General features: G+C 43.1%; 1 protein-coding gene across 6 annotated transcripts in view; it reads right to left on the reverse strand.

Moving 5' to 3' along the window:
* DMRT1 (doublesex and mab-3 related transcription factor 1) overlaps positions 1-13122 on the reverse strand; it is a 117754-nt gene that overhangs the window by 1508 nt on the left and 103124 nt on the right. The gene's annotated exons all lie outside the window — the stretch shown is intronic.

Here is a 13122-nt window from a genome sequence, read left to right on the forward strand (position 1 = left end):
ATGATCCATCTGACAAATTACCCCAAGCAAGACCCCACCCATGTATTTCCATCATTTGACAGGTAACCCTAGTTTCTCAGTAGCTAGCAAGTGAAAGCGATAGCTTATCAACTTTCCTGTTAGTTCTCTTGGACAGAGGGAAACAAACACTTGGGGGAAGGTGTACATACCTTTTTAAAAGCATACCTAACTTTTAAAAAGTCAAAAGCAGTAAATGGGAAGGAAACTTAAAAAAATCCAAAAATTACAAGAAACTGAATTATACAACACTAAAACAGAAGTCAGGTAACGGTTTTAACAGCAAACCTATAAACATAAAACTCCACTAGGAATCTGACATTAAATATGAAGGATGCAAAAGTAATAATGTGTTGAACAATTTTTGCAACCTTACAAGCCACAGTAGATACAAAATTTAAGCAAAAGGGTCTCTGACCTTCTTAACCTTAGCTGAGTTTAGATCCACCCCCAGAACTCCCTTCCTGCCTAGTGTGAATGTAATTAAGGGGAAGCTGCAGTGGTAATTTCTCTCCTCATTAACTTCCTGATTGGTTTCAGCCTCAGGATTCCGCAGGGCAGTAGTTTGTCACCAATTCCAAATGGCCAATCGTTAATACTAATGTTTGTGTAACTAACTGCCAGCATCTGCCACAGCTTCTTGTACAACAATAATGGTGAAAGGGTACATTAGTGCCCCTGTGTTAATTCAGCTTGTGTTCATCAATAGGGAAATCTATGATGTAATTAGCAAAATGCATTGGGAGCTGAGTGCTGGTCATTTGTAGAGAACTAAATCATAGTAGAAGCTGTACTGGGTCCTGATGTGTTTGCCATCAATACTTATTATGTTTGGAATTTAATAAGGTATATTACCATGCTGAAAAGAGACCTTTTTACAACAGAACACTATTTACGCTTGTTATGGGTTTCGAGGTTTGCTGCAGCTAGTGGAACAACACAGAAATAAAAGAACAGAGCTGGGATTTAAGAAGCGGATCTTTAACCACTCCACTGGACCAAATTATCTGAGAAAGCCCCGTTCTTCTAATGTGACATATGGACAGACAGACAGACAGATGGACAGTTTGGGATAGCTACCTCAATATCCAGTTAGGAAAGGAATGTTCTGAAAACTTAATAAGTTAAAAAATTTGAAAAACAGTGTAGGTAATTTCCTGACAAGCAATTTACTTTTTTTTTTTTTTTTTTTTCCGGTACGCGGGCCTCTCACTGCTGTGGCCTCTCCCGTTGCAGAGCACAGGCTCCGGACGCGCAGGCCCAGCGGCCATGGCTCACGGGCCCAGCCGCTCCGCGGCATGTGGGATCTTCCCAGACCGGGGCACGAACCCGTATCCCCTACATCGGCAGGCGGACTCCCAACCACTGCGCCACCAGGGAAGCCCACAATTTACTTTTGATATTGGCAGAATGTGTTTAGATTTACTAAGTTAAACAAAAAGAGTACTAATTTGAACCTAGGAAACCTGAAGCTTTCATTTTCTCACTGTTCATTAAGGCTTCTTACTAAATTTGAGTTGTTATATGGATTTAAATTTCCCTGCAAATCCAAGATAATTTATGAATTGTGTTACATGCCCAAGGATGTTGTATCTACGCAGAGAGCAGACTTTGCTCTGACATCTTGTGACTATACAAGGATATGGAGAGCCAACTAAGGGCCAACCAGAGTCTGTGAGTTAATCTGCCCACCCTCATCCCCATCTCAAGCCAGTGACAGAAGGTTCTCTGTACAGAAGAGATGGAGAAGGGAGTGAACATTTACTACTTCTTGTATGTCACCTACTTTAATGAGTATGTAAATTTAACCCTCAAACCATTCACTGAGAGAATTGTTCTCCCGTTTTTACAAAGGAGGCTCTGTGGAAGCTGCCAAGGGCAGTGCAACGTTGGTCAGCCCCACCTCCTGGCTTGTTCTCACCCCTGCACCATCCCCACCCTTGGGTGTCACATTTAGTCACTGGCCACTGAACCACTAATCTCTGTGTTAGTTTGAGGAGGTAAAATAACTGACCCTTGTCAACTTAATGCAGAGGCTATAAAGGAATAGGCAAAGCGTTCTCCAGACATGTTCTGAGCTTCTGCCTACAGTTAACAGCTGACCTAGGGATGCTCCCACCCCAGCCACAAACACCCTGCCTCCCCCATTCGGCCCAACTTGTGACTGAAAAAGGAAGGGGTGGGAATTCTGCAAAAGAAAGGACTTGGGGAGAGCCCCCCTTTTGCTCTCACTTGCCTTGTGGGTACTTTCTTGGAAAATATTCCTCTGACCTGAGGGTGTGAAGATGTGCGGAGGGTCACCTGCATAGACTAGGGAGGCTCCAAGCATACTTAATGCATGACTGCACTCCAGAGAAGATCCAGATAAATGAACTCAACCTGTTTTGCAAAATACCTGTATTTCTTAAAGCGTTTCTCCACTCAAAATTTAAATCCATGTTCATTTCACTTTTGTTAAAGGCTTCGCATTGTCTCTGAATGTTGAAGTTAGGGACAGTATCTGTTTTACTCATTTTGTGTAGCACCTCATAAAAGTAGTTCCAAGTGCATCAAAGATTTAGTGTTTATCTTAGTGACTAATGTCCAAAATTTATTTTACTATCATCCTTAAAGATGAAGGTACCCTCTTCATTTAAATGCAGCTTCATTAAACTTTACTGGGGGGAAGAATAACCACCGATCATTTTAAATCATTTTATACCAATTAAAAATTAAAAAGCCAAAATCTCTTTTTTTTGCGTGTTGATTCTAATGAGCCCTGCAGAAGGGCTAATTTCAACTCAAAAGGTTCCTCTTCATTATTCTGTAAAAATGCTAATGCCTACTGTCCACGGGACTGTGGGGAAAGATACGCTGTTGGTAGCACTAGAAATTGGTTCAATCTTTCTGGACAGCAGCCTAGTGACATGTAATAAGAACTGTAAAACTGTTCATACCCTCTGACCTGGTAATTCCACTCTGGGGAATAAACCCAAAGAAAGAAAGAATAATTGGCCGGGCGATGCTCAACACACCACTATTTGCATGAGCGAAGACGTGAGTGCTTTGCTCCGGCGCTGGGGGGTGGGGTTTGGGGACGGGGGACAGGAAGCTTTCACAGGCAACAGACAATTCAGGATTATGCTACCCTGTAATCACCACTAGGCTCCCAGCATTTACAGAAATGGAAGAAATGACTTCTGGAGACCGAAGTAGAGATTTTAAAGCAAGAAAATGAAAAAAAAAAAAAAAAAAGGAAAAAGTGCCCATCTGATCTTTTTTCTTGTTACAATGAAAGGTGGGTAAACGTCTGAGGCTGACCCTGGTTTGAACCAGCAAACCCTGTATCTGTTTTCTCTCTACTAGCCTATTTGTCTACAGCAGCTAAATGGTCTTCCTTTTATTATTATTTTAAAACAAACAAAGAAACCTTACATATAATCACTCTTACCAATGCTGAGGGGGAAAAAAAGATGATTTCAGTGATGCCATCTAACCACCAATATTCTTTTTGGAAAATATTATAGACTGCACCCCCCCCCAAACCCACCACTCTAAAAAGCAAAACAAAACCCAATCTAACTGCTAAATCTTTTGACACTGCAAAGACCCCTGACTTTTAACTTGAATGATCTGTTAGGAGTCGGTGGACCAGAACGTACAATTCTCTTCCAGTGATGTGAGAAACAGGATATTCGTGCTTGAGAAAAAATTGTTCTTCCTCTAGATGTTAAACACTATTAAGCTCCCACTAAGAAACCATTTTAAAAATAAAAAATGCAAGTGGCATTCTTCAACTGTTAGCAACTCTTCACCTAGACACTGACAGGTCTCTTTGGTTTCCTCGAGTTTGCAAGCCTAAGAGTCTGATGAAAAGCTGATGAAAATGTCTTAAACAATGAATTCTTCCGCTTCATGATAACCATAGTGTTTGGAAATAAAATCATGTTCAATCAATACCACTTAGCAGATATTTGATGTTTCACAATAGGACTCTTTTCCAGAGTAGAACTGCTACCCTTCTCACTACCATTTAAAATAACTAGGATTATCTTAGCTGTCCAAAGCTTGGCAGGTTCAGCTTGTACTTTCAAACAGCATTAATTCTTGGCACTCAGAAGAAGGGATAAAAGGTAAAGATATGAATGGAGATCTTTATTCCACCTGATCTATCAAGGATTAGCTCATTCTTTTCCAGTCCATGCCTGCACGCTAGTGAAGAGGAAGGCTAAGCTGTAACTGATGTAATTAGAAACCACAAGCTGAGAATAAAATAGCCCTTTATTAATCGCCCCCATTTACTATAAATTTACCAAAAACATAATAATCTTTGAAACAATTAAATGTGTTTTTTTCCACCTGTGTGTAATCAAAAGCGTAGTGGCTAGAGAGAGAGTCTGGTTAGGATTACGCTTTCCCTGAAAACATTACCTTAATTGCCAGTCTAAAATCTAACAGCAGTTTTGAGAGGGGCCAGCTCAGCCCTGTGCACAGTGTAGGGAGAAGTGGCCAAGCCATCGTAAAGGAGAGCTCCTGTGGATGGAAAGAGGCGCGTGAACAGTGCTTCCTCCTTGATCCTGCTGCCACAGCCTTGGCAAGCTCTAGGAAAAGCCACCTTACAGACAAGGTGAACCGATAACAGAAAGCACATATTTAACCACTATCAACACTGCCTCATTCTCTCTAAATTTCATGTGTAACACGGATACAACACAAGATAACACTAGAACTTCTTAATTCTCAAAACAAACAGCAGCCTATCAAGCTTCCTTTGGCAGCCCCTGGGAGACAGTGTGAGGACCGGGGCTCACAGGCTGGCCCTGCTGGAACTGCAGACTGCTACCCTGCTGCCCAAGGAACGAGGCGATAACGCACCCCACCTACCACCTTACCACCTACGGAGTTCAACGGACACACGAAGGGAAGAATGCACACAAAAAGGGAAAAGAGAAGGGACCCCCGTTCAGCCTTCCACCTCACCTGGGACGCGGGCAGGATTACCTCGGGTGCAGGCATTCCTCCTCTTCCCCCCACCCCCACCCTCCATGACAGATTCTTCTGCACCACGGCAGGGCAGCTGCTGGGATCCCACACTCCCTGTTTATTCCATGGGGGGTGGGGGCGGGTCCCCAAAACTACTCGAGTCTCAAAGCAAGCACGTGAATAAGTGATGTGCCTGTGACAGCAGCCCTACCCTGGCAGGGACTCACACCCTGAGCATGTCGTCAATCCTCACCTCCCCAGAACCCTCTTGTCTACTGGCAGTGGTAATGCTCCTGGGTGCTCCCTCACGCCCAAAGTGGCACCGTGAGCTGTGGAGCCTTTTCTCACTGATATTTCTTCTTGCACTCCTTCTGAACTGAGCAAGTGCGTATGTGACGGGTAATTCATTATGACTGGCTCAGCTGACATGTGTCATCCATGAAGGCAGCACTGGAAACACACAATCCACAGATTCAAAGATCCTCTAATTCACTGTGTTTTAACCAAAATATACTCAGTAACAAAACCTAAACACAGTGTGGCCTTTTCTTCACTTTCATGACAACATTCTGAGATAAGTCCTCACACTAACTAATTCTGCTCTATTTTCCTCATCACTGAAATAACCACAACACCGACCTTGAAGAAATCCCCTAAACTACCCGGGCAATGAACTTAAACACCAGTTTCCTCATCTGTAAAATGAGGCTAACAACAGGTCACTGTGATCATCACTGAGTACATAGTAGTTTCTTTACTTCCTTTGTCTTCCATTTCAGTGTCTTCACGTTAGAAGATCCTTGCCTTTGAAGGTGCCAGCATCCAATCAGTATTTAGTACAAGATCTGTTCCCTCCAGGCCACACACAGTGTGCCTTGAGAGAGCCAGGAACCAGGGATACACATTTTACTTCACTTGGGGCCTACATGACAGCCAGAGTGTCAAATCCAGGAGGCAAATGACCTGGTCCTCATTTGGACAACGGGTCCCTCGTTACATAAGCTCTGGCTTTTTCATTTTTTGAGAAGGGGTGTCCAATCAAAATGAAGCAGCAGAATACCTCTGGACATACCAGACCAAAAATAGTGTTATCCAATGATCAAGCCAACCCTTCCTTCAGGCAGCAGTATTTGAAAGCAGGAAGAATCTTCCTTTTGAGCCTAAGTTTGTCCTAAAAGTTGAAAACTCTGGGAAGTACTAGGTACAGGCTTCAATGTCCCCAAAGAAGTAGGGGTCTCATTGTTCCTAACCTACAACTATTGGGTACCTGGAGCCCTGATGGGATGAGGCTTGCTGGGGTACCAGAAGCTGACCTTCAGTCACAAGGCGACAAAGCAGGGCTAGGGCAAGGTGTATGGGTGTCGCCAGAAGACCCTCTCTTACTATCCGAAGACCTTGGGCAAGTGCCTTACCCTCTCCATGCCTCTATCTCCTCAGCTGTACAATGGGGACACAGTACAGCACTTAGGATGGTTCCACACAGAGCTTTGGGGCCCCATTAAGCCCGATGCATCTGAAAAGCCCACACTACCATTGTACACAGCTGTACCATTTGGTCACCCACATGTGTGTCCCACAGACGCAGCACCTCAGCACTGGATGTGGTCCGAATTGAGCTCTATTCCTAGCATCACTCCCCTCAGCTGCCCCCATCTATACCCATCCTGCCCTGCTTAGTCTTTCTTGAGTGCTTGTCATCTCTGGTCCAGCTTCTCCTCTCTGAAGAGGCAGACCATTTTCCCACCACATATGTGTACGGACAAGGGCAGGAGGCTGAGGGGGTCCTGCTCCCGGGCCAAGCTCCCAACAGTGGCCACCTGAGAACACGTGTGGAAAGACCATGAGCTCTGCCGTCAGACGTGGCACCTCAGTAAACAGCTCTGAGCATCAATTTCTTTCACTGTAAAAGGAGGTAATAACGACGCATTTCACAAAGTTGCTCCGAGGATAGAAGAGATGATAAATGACAAAATCATTTGTAAACGTGAAGACTCCTCTCCCCTGGCCAGAGTCTGTGCACTTCCCTAAGGAAGGAGTGTGATTTAGTGTCTGTCCTCCACTGCCTAAGACAGGACCAAGAAATTAGTAAGGCTTTTATTAAACACTGGTTGGGAAAGAAAAAAAAAAGAGTTAGTGTCAACACAGCTCAAACCTCCCTGAATGTTTTCAGATAAGTTTCAATTTCAGTGTTCAGGGAAAGGTGACTTTTACTTTATTCGTCCTTCTTTACACAGCAGAAGGCTAAAAGTGAAGATGAATTCCGAACTGAAACCCAAGCCTGTTATATTGTGTTTTCTCCCGGGACTTCAGGTACACATGACATTACCTGAGGCCGGGCCAAAGGGGAAGGGACTTGGCTGAACCAGCAGAGCAAGGGGAACCTCCTCGAGAAAGAAACAGCAAGTCTATTGGATAAAACACTAACACCTGGTAAACTGAAATTCGGCCAAGAACATCTACTGTACACTACCTAGCACAGTGCAGTGTACCCAGCAGGTGCTTAATAATGGATAGGGAAGTGAGAAAGCCCATGGAATGTGGTCTTCACAAGACATGCTGCCACCACAAAACAGGCTAACCCACACACTGGCAAAGAGAGTCTCAAGTCTAAAACCAGTTTTGACGATTTTAAAGTGCAAAGGCTCTGTCTAATTTTGTCTGTATTTATTGGAAGGACTCTGGGCACCGACACAAGGAGAAAAGCCACATCAAACACACCCTGAGGCGTGACCTCAGCCAGAGAGCCTGGCTCTGGACGAGTCCGCAGGACCACGTGCCTTGGGGACTCTGCAACGCAAACCACATATGGTACCATGGCTGGGTGGTCACAGGTGCAACTGCATTTGAAAACAGAGTTTAAACAGGTGTGTGATCATCTCAGAAACCAAGGCAGACCAGGCTAACAAGAGGCTCCACAAGTCACCTCTGGAAGAGAGTTCCCATTTGATTCTGGGAAAGCGGTTTTCTCAGATACAAAAGAAATCAAACCCGCAAAGCAGGCCGTGGCATTCGCCAGCCTAGAAACTAGGTTGGCTCTGTCCAGATATTTTGCAACAAGAGACATTTTTAAAGTAGCTTTGCTGAGAGTTTCCTTCACACTGAGAAGAAAGAATCACAGATGCTTCAACCTTAAAGGGTAATGTGTGATGAAAATCTCCACCTTCATGGGACTCTTGTTAAGACTAAGAAAAAAGGTTAACGTTTTGGAGTCAACACCACTGCCAGGAGAGCCAGGCATGAGGAGAGGGAATGCAGCTGCTTTCTCACCTGGGGCCCGAAATCAGCTCGGTTTCCAGCTAATCCACCAGCCTGCAGTCAGCCTTTCACTGTGGAATTACATCATCTCTGATAAAACATGCTGCTTAACAAAATATGTAAGATGTGCAGCTTCAGCCGTATGGCTTTGAGGAACTCTTTCATGGAAGCAACCTAAGTGTCCATCGACAGATGAATGGATAAAGATGTGGCACATATATACAATGGAATATTACTCAGCCATAAAAAGAAATGAAATTGAGTTATTGGTAGTGAGGTGGATGGACCTAGAGTCTGTCATACAGAGTGAAGTAAGTCAGAAAGAGAAAAACAAATACCGTATGCTAACACATATATATGGAATCTTAAAAAAAAAAAAAGGTTATGAAGAACCTAGAGGCAGGACGGGAATAAAGACACAGACCTACTAGAGCATGGACTTGAGGATATGGGGAGGGGGAAGGGTAAGCTGTGACAAAGTGAGAGAGTGGCTTGGACATATATACACTACCAAATGTAAAACAGATAGCTAGTGGGAAGCAGCCGCATAGCACAGGGAGATCAGCTCCTGCTTTGTGACCACCTAGAGGGGTGGGATAGGGAGGGTGGGAGGGAGGGAGACACAAGAAGGAGGAGATATGGGAACATATGTATATGTATAACTGATTCACTTTGTTATAAAGCAGAAACTAACACACCATTGTAAAGCAATTATACTCCAATGAAGATGTTAAAAAAAATTCAGATACTTTGCAATGAAATGAATAAAAGAGAAAGTTCACAAGCCATTTCACAAGTAGAACTTGTGTAAAAGTTGCAGCTTATAATTTGAAAAGAAATACTGTGCCCCAAATGATATGCTAGTAGCAGGGTAGAAGACTGTGTCCAGTAAATTATTTTACCTTTACTATCAGGAGATGATGCCTTCTTCAAAAAAAAAAAAACAAACGCAAAACTCCACCAGTATTGGCTATTAATACTATGCCAACTTTTCCTTCTCTTTCTTTCTAACTAGGGTTACAGGAAATTTAAAATGAGTAATTATTAGTATTTTTCTCTGGTACAGAAGAAGGAAGCAAACACCAGGACACATTTAAATAACATATACCAGATGAAATCAATCAGGATAGAAAATTCCAGGCATTTCCAGACAGGAGAATACATGCTTACTCAGTCACACAGGTTGTTTTACCTCCTAATTACAACACAGCCATCATGGGTGGGTAAGATAGTTCAGATTACAGACTCAAGAATACGCTCTTTTGGAACGGTCCCTGTTAAGGGTGAAGAGAAACAAGAAAGTAGCACAAACTATGCTTTTCCTAAAGAGTATTTACACACTTTGCATAAGACCCCAACTGCTAAAAAAACAAATCATATATGTCTTTCTTAAAACATTTTTCTATTTGTTTAAAACGCCTTCTGTTCAACTAGATCCCAAGAAAGGACTTCAGTGCTAAAGAGGTTTAATCTGTGGGTGATATAAGGCATTCAGGGAATGTGATTGTGCCCTCCCCTCTCCAGGGGTGTATGGTATTTTTTAATTGTTTCAGGAGAGAAGACCTCACGTCTTGACAAGTATTTTAGTTTGCTTTCAAGAAAAGATTTTCCTTCTTCCCCCCAACTACATCCTGTCTGAAACTAAACTTAACTGTAGCCTTTTTTTAGGGACTTCTCAGAACAACCCATGTTCTCTTTGGGCGAGAAGCTTCTGGGCAGGACCTGCTGGTGCTGGTCAACCAAGCTCAGCTCTGAACTAAATGAAGGAAACCAACACCGGCAGGTATTTATCAAAGTATAAGACGACTTTCATTTAATTCTTCCTCCCAATGGTCAAAAAAATTGGTCTCCTTTCAGGATTTTGTTTTCTGCTTAAGGAAATTTTTTTTTATTGTGGTAAAATACACATCATGTAAAATTTACCATTTTAACCACTGTGAAGTGTACAGTTCAGCAGTATTAAATATATTCACGATGTTGTGCAACCGTAACTACCCAACCATCTCCGGAACTTTGTCACCTTTCCAAACTGAAACTCTGCACCTATTAAACAATAACTGCCCCCATTCCCTCTGCCCGGCCCCCGGTAACCACCCTTTTACTTTCTGGTTCTATGAATCTGACTACTCTAGGTACCTCATGTAAGTGGAAGCATACAGTATTTGTCTTTCTGTGACTGGCTTATTACACTTAGCATAATGTCTCCAAGGTTCATCCATGTTGCAGCGTGTGGCAAAACTTCACTCCTTCTTCAGGCTGAATAACATTTCATTCTAAGTACAGCCCACATTTTGTTTACTCAGGCATTTATCAGTGGACATATGGGTTGTGTCTGCCTTTTGGCTCTTGTGGACAATGCTGGTTATGAACCCTGGTGTTCAAATATCTGTTCAAGTCCCTCTTGTCACTTTTTTTGTGTGTATACCCAGACGTGGAATTGCTGGATCATATGTTAATTCTATTTTTAAGTTTTTGAGGAAGCACCATACAGTTCTCCACAGCAGGGGCACCATTTTACATTCCCACCAGCAATGTACAAGGTTCCGATTCTCCACATCTTCAGCAACACTGGTTATTTTCTGGGGTTTTTGTTTGTTTGTTTGTTTGTTTTTTAATAATAGCCATCCTAAGGGGTGTGAAGTGTGGGATTTTGTCTTTTGATCCTTTTACACTAATCCTTTCCTGCACTGCATCCTCTCTTCCCCAACCCTGACCTACTACCCAGTCTCTGTTTTATCATCACCAAACTTAACTGAAGAACTGGCCCACTGCCCACTCCTCACTGGGTTATGCCTGGCAAACTGGTAGCTGTTTCACTCCCAGAAAAGCTTTCTCAAGGTCACCCATAGCCTGCTGGTCCCCAAAGCCAATGGCCTGTTGCAGTCTTTCCCTCTTTGCTCAAAAGCACTGACACCTAACATGTCCTCTCCCCTTCATCCCCCTCAGCTGCCCTCCAGGCTTTCTGCCCCCCTGGACCATCCTTCCCCAACACCAACCCTAGACACAGACTCTCCAAACTACTCCACTTGGTCCTCTCATCCACATAAGCTTTAAACATCACCTCCTTGCAAATGACTTCACGATTCCTATCTCTTGCCCCGATTTCTCACTGAGAACCACTTCTGTATATGAAATATTGGCTGAACATCTCCACCTGGGTGAGTTTCCTGCAATGGAACTTCACCTGTTTAGAACTGAACCCACCATCTTCTCCTCTCTTGGGTCCTGAGCATGCCCACATCACCTGCAGCTCAGGCTCTCTCAGACCCACCCCCCAACCTAAGCCACTGCCCTGTCCCCCTCTCTTGAACTGCACAGAGCCCTCCTGCATCTCCCTCCCTTCCGGTTACCCTCATCTGCTAGCATCTGGTTGCCCTGTCCAGTCTTTTCTACTTCATCTTAATTTATCCCAGTACTGCCAGTTAGTTATTCTTCCAGAAGCATGTCTCTAACAAGATGTTTCTTTCTAAATAAACACCTATGGAGACTTCTGAAGAGCTGAGAGTACAAAAATAGATCTCTATGACAATGAACCTGAACCCTCAAGAAAGGTTCAGCATACTGAAGGCGAGAAAGAAGGGAATCCATTTTGTAAACGTCTGTCATCAGAGAGTGGGAGGCAGAGAACTTTGGCAATCACAGGAGGAATTATGAGTTGTTTGGAAAATTCATTTATGCAAAAGAGATCACTGTTCAGTGATGGCAAGTTAATGTGACCTCATGAATCTATCCTTAAACTCAGTCCTTGGATGGATGTAACTTCACTCTGGACACTGACAGAAATACCAGAAGGACAGAATCTGGAAGACTGAACAGTATACAGACATTTTTTTCTCCAGAACAAAAGAAGCTTATAAAACTGCGACCTTAAAAAAAAATAGGTAATATGGTGTCATTGGACAGATTTTGCATAGATTGTTTTCATTATTGTTGATTGGTTGATGACTGACTGACTAACTGAAGATGTGACAACACAATAAATAAGGTTGATTCTACAGACGGACATACAACTCTGGCCCCAACAATGAGCCAATCCACATTCTTCTCAAGCACACCTGAAACATTAATACAAAATGACCATGTACTGATCTACAAAGCCAAGTCTCCACAAATTTCAAAGACGCATATCTTTCAAACCTTTGAAGTCTTGCAGATTTAAGTCTGTAGTCTATCAGAGTAACTACTAAGAAAAAAACCTTTCAGCTTTAAAAAAATGATAAAGAAGAATATAAATTTCACTGACTCTGACTAACCAACAGGCCAGCATTTGGCCACAACATAATTGATCGCACCCTTAGTGCTACTGTTGAAAGCAGTTAAGAGCCCAGGCACTGATTCCAACCCACACACTCCTCCTCGATCCCACATTCCAAGTAGATCAGGTATTTTCACACTTGGTTCATCTTCAGTGAAGACTGTAATTAAATCCTTAATTTGAAAACAAGAGCGAAAGTCCGGCACTCGCAGCATTACTGGCCGCCCTCAAAGCTTAGAGCAAAGGGCAAATCAAGTACCAAATGGCGACCTCTGCTCCTTCAAGCTCAAGGAATCTGCTCGTTTCAGAAGGCACCAGCTCATCTCAAAACTGGCAAATTTACATGTGGAAATGCTTTCCACAGTTATCTGCAAGCTTCCTGGGGATCAGAAACATTATTTAAATTACATCAACTGTCAAGTGTATGTGCTGCCTAGCCTTTTGATTACACCGTAATTTTGAAAGCATAAGTTTCAGAACATGCTTTGTTTCATATTCAAGGTGTTGGAAGAGACCTCTTAGGGAGCTGAGTGCCCAGGAACACACTGACTACCGCTGGTCCTCTTTATGTCTTAACACTCTTCTCAAGCATTAAAGAAGGCAGTGTGGTGTCAACTGGTTACTTAATTCAT

This window comes from Orcinus orca, chromosome 6, assembly GCF_937001465.1.
Source record: "Orcinus orca chromosome 6, mOrcOrc1.1, whole genome shotgun sequence".
NCBI classification, from domain to species: domain Eukaryota; kingdom Metazoa; phylum Chordata; class Mammalia; order Artiodactyla; family Delphinidae; genus Orcinus; species Orcinus orca.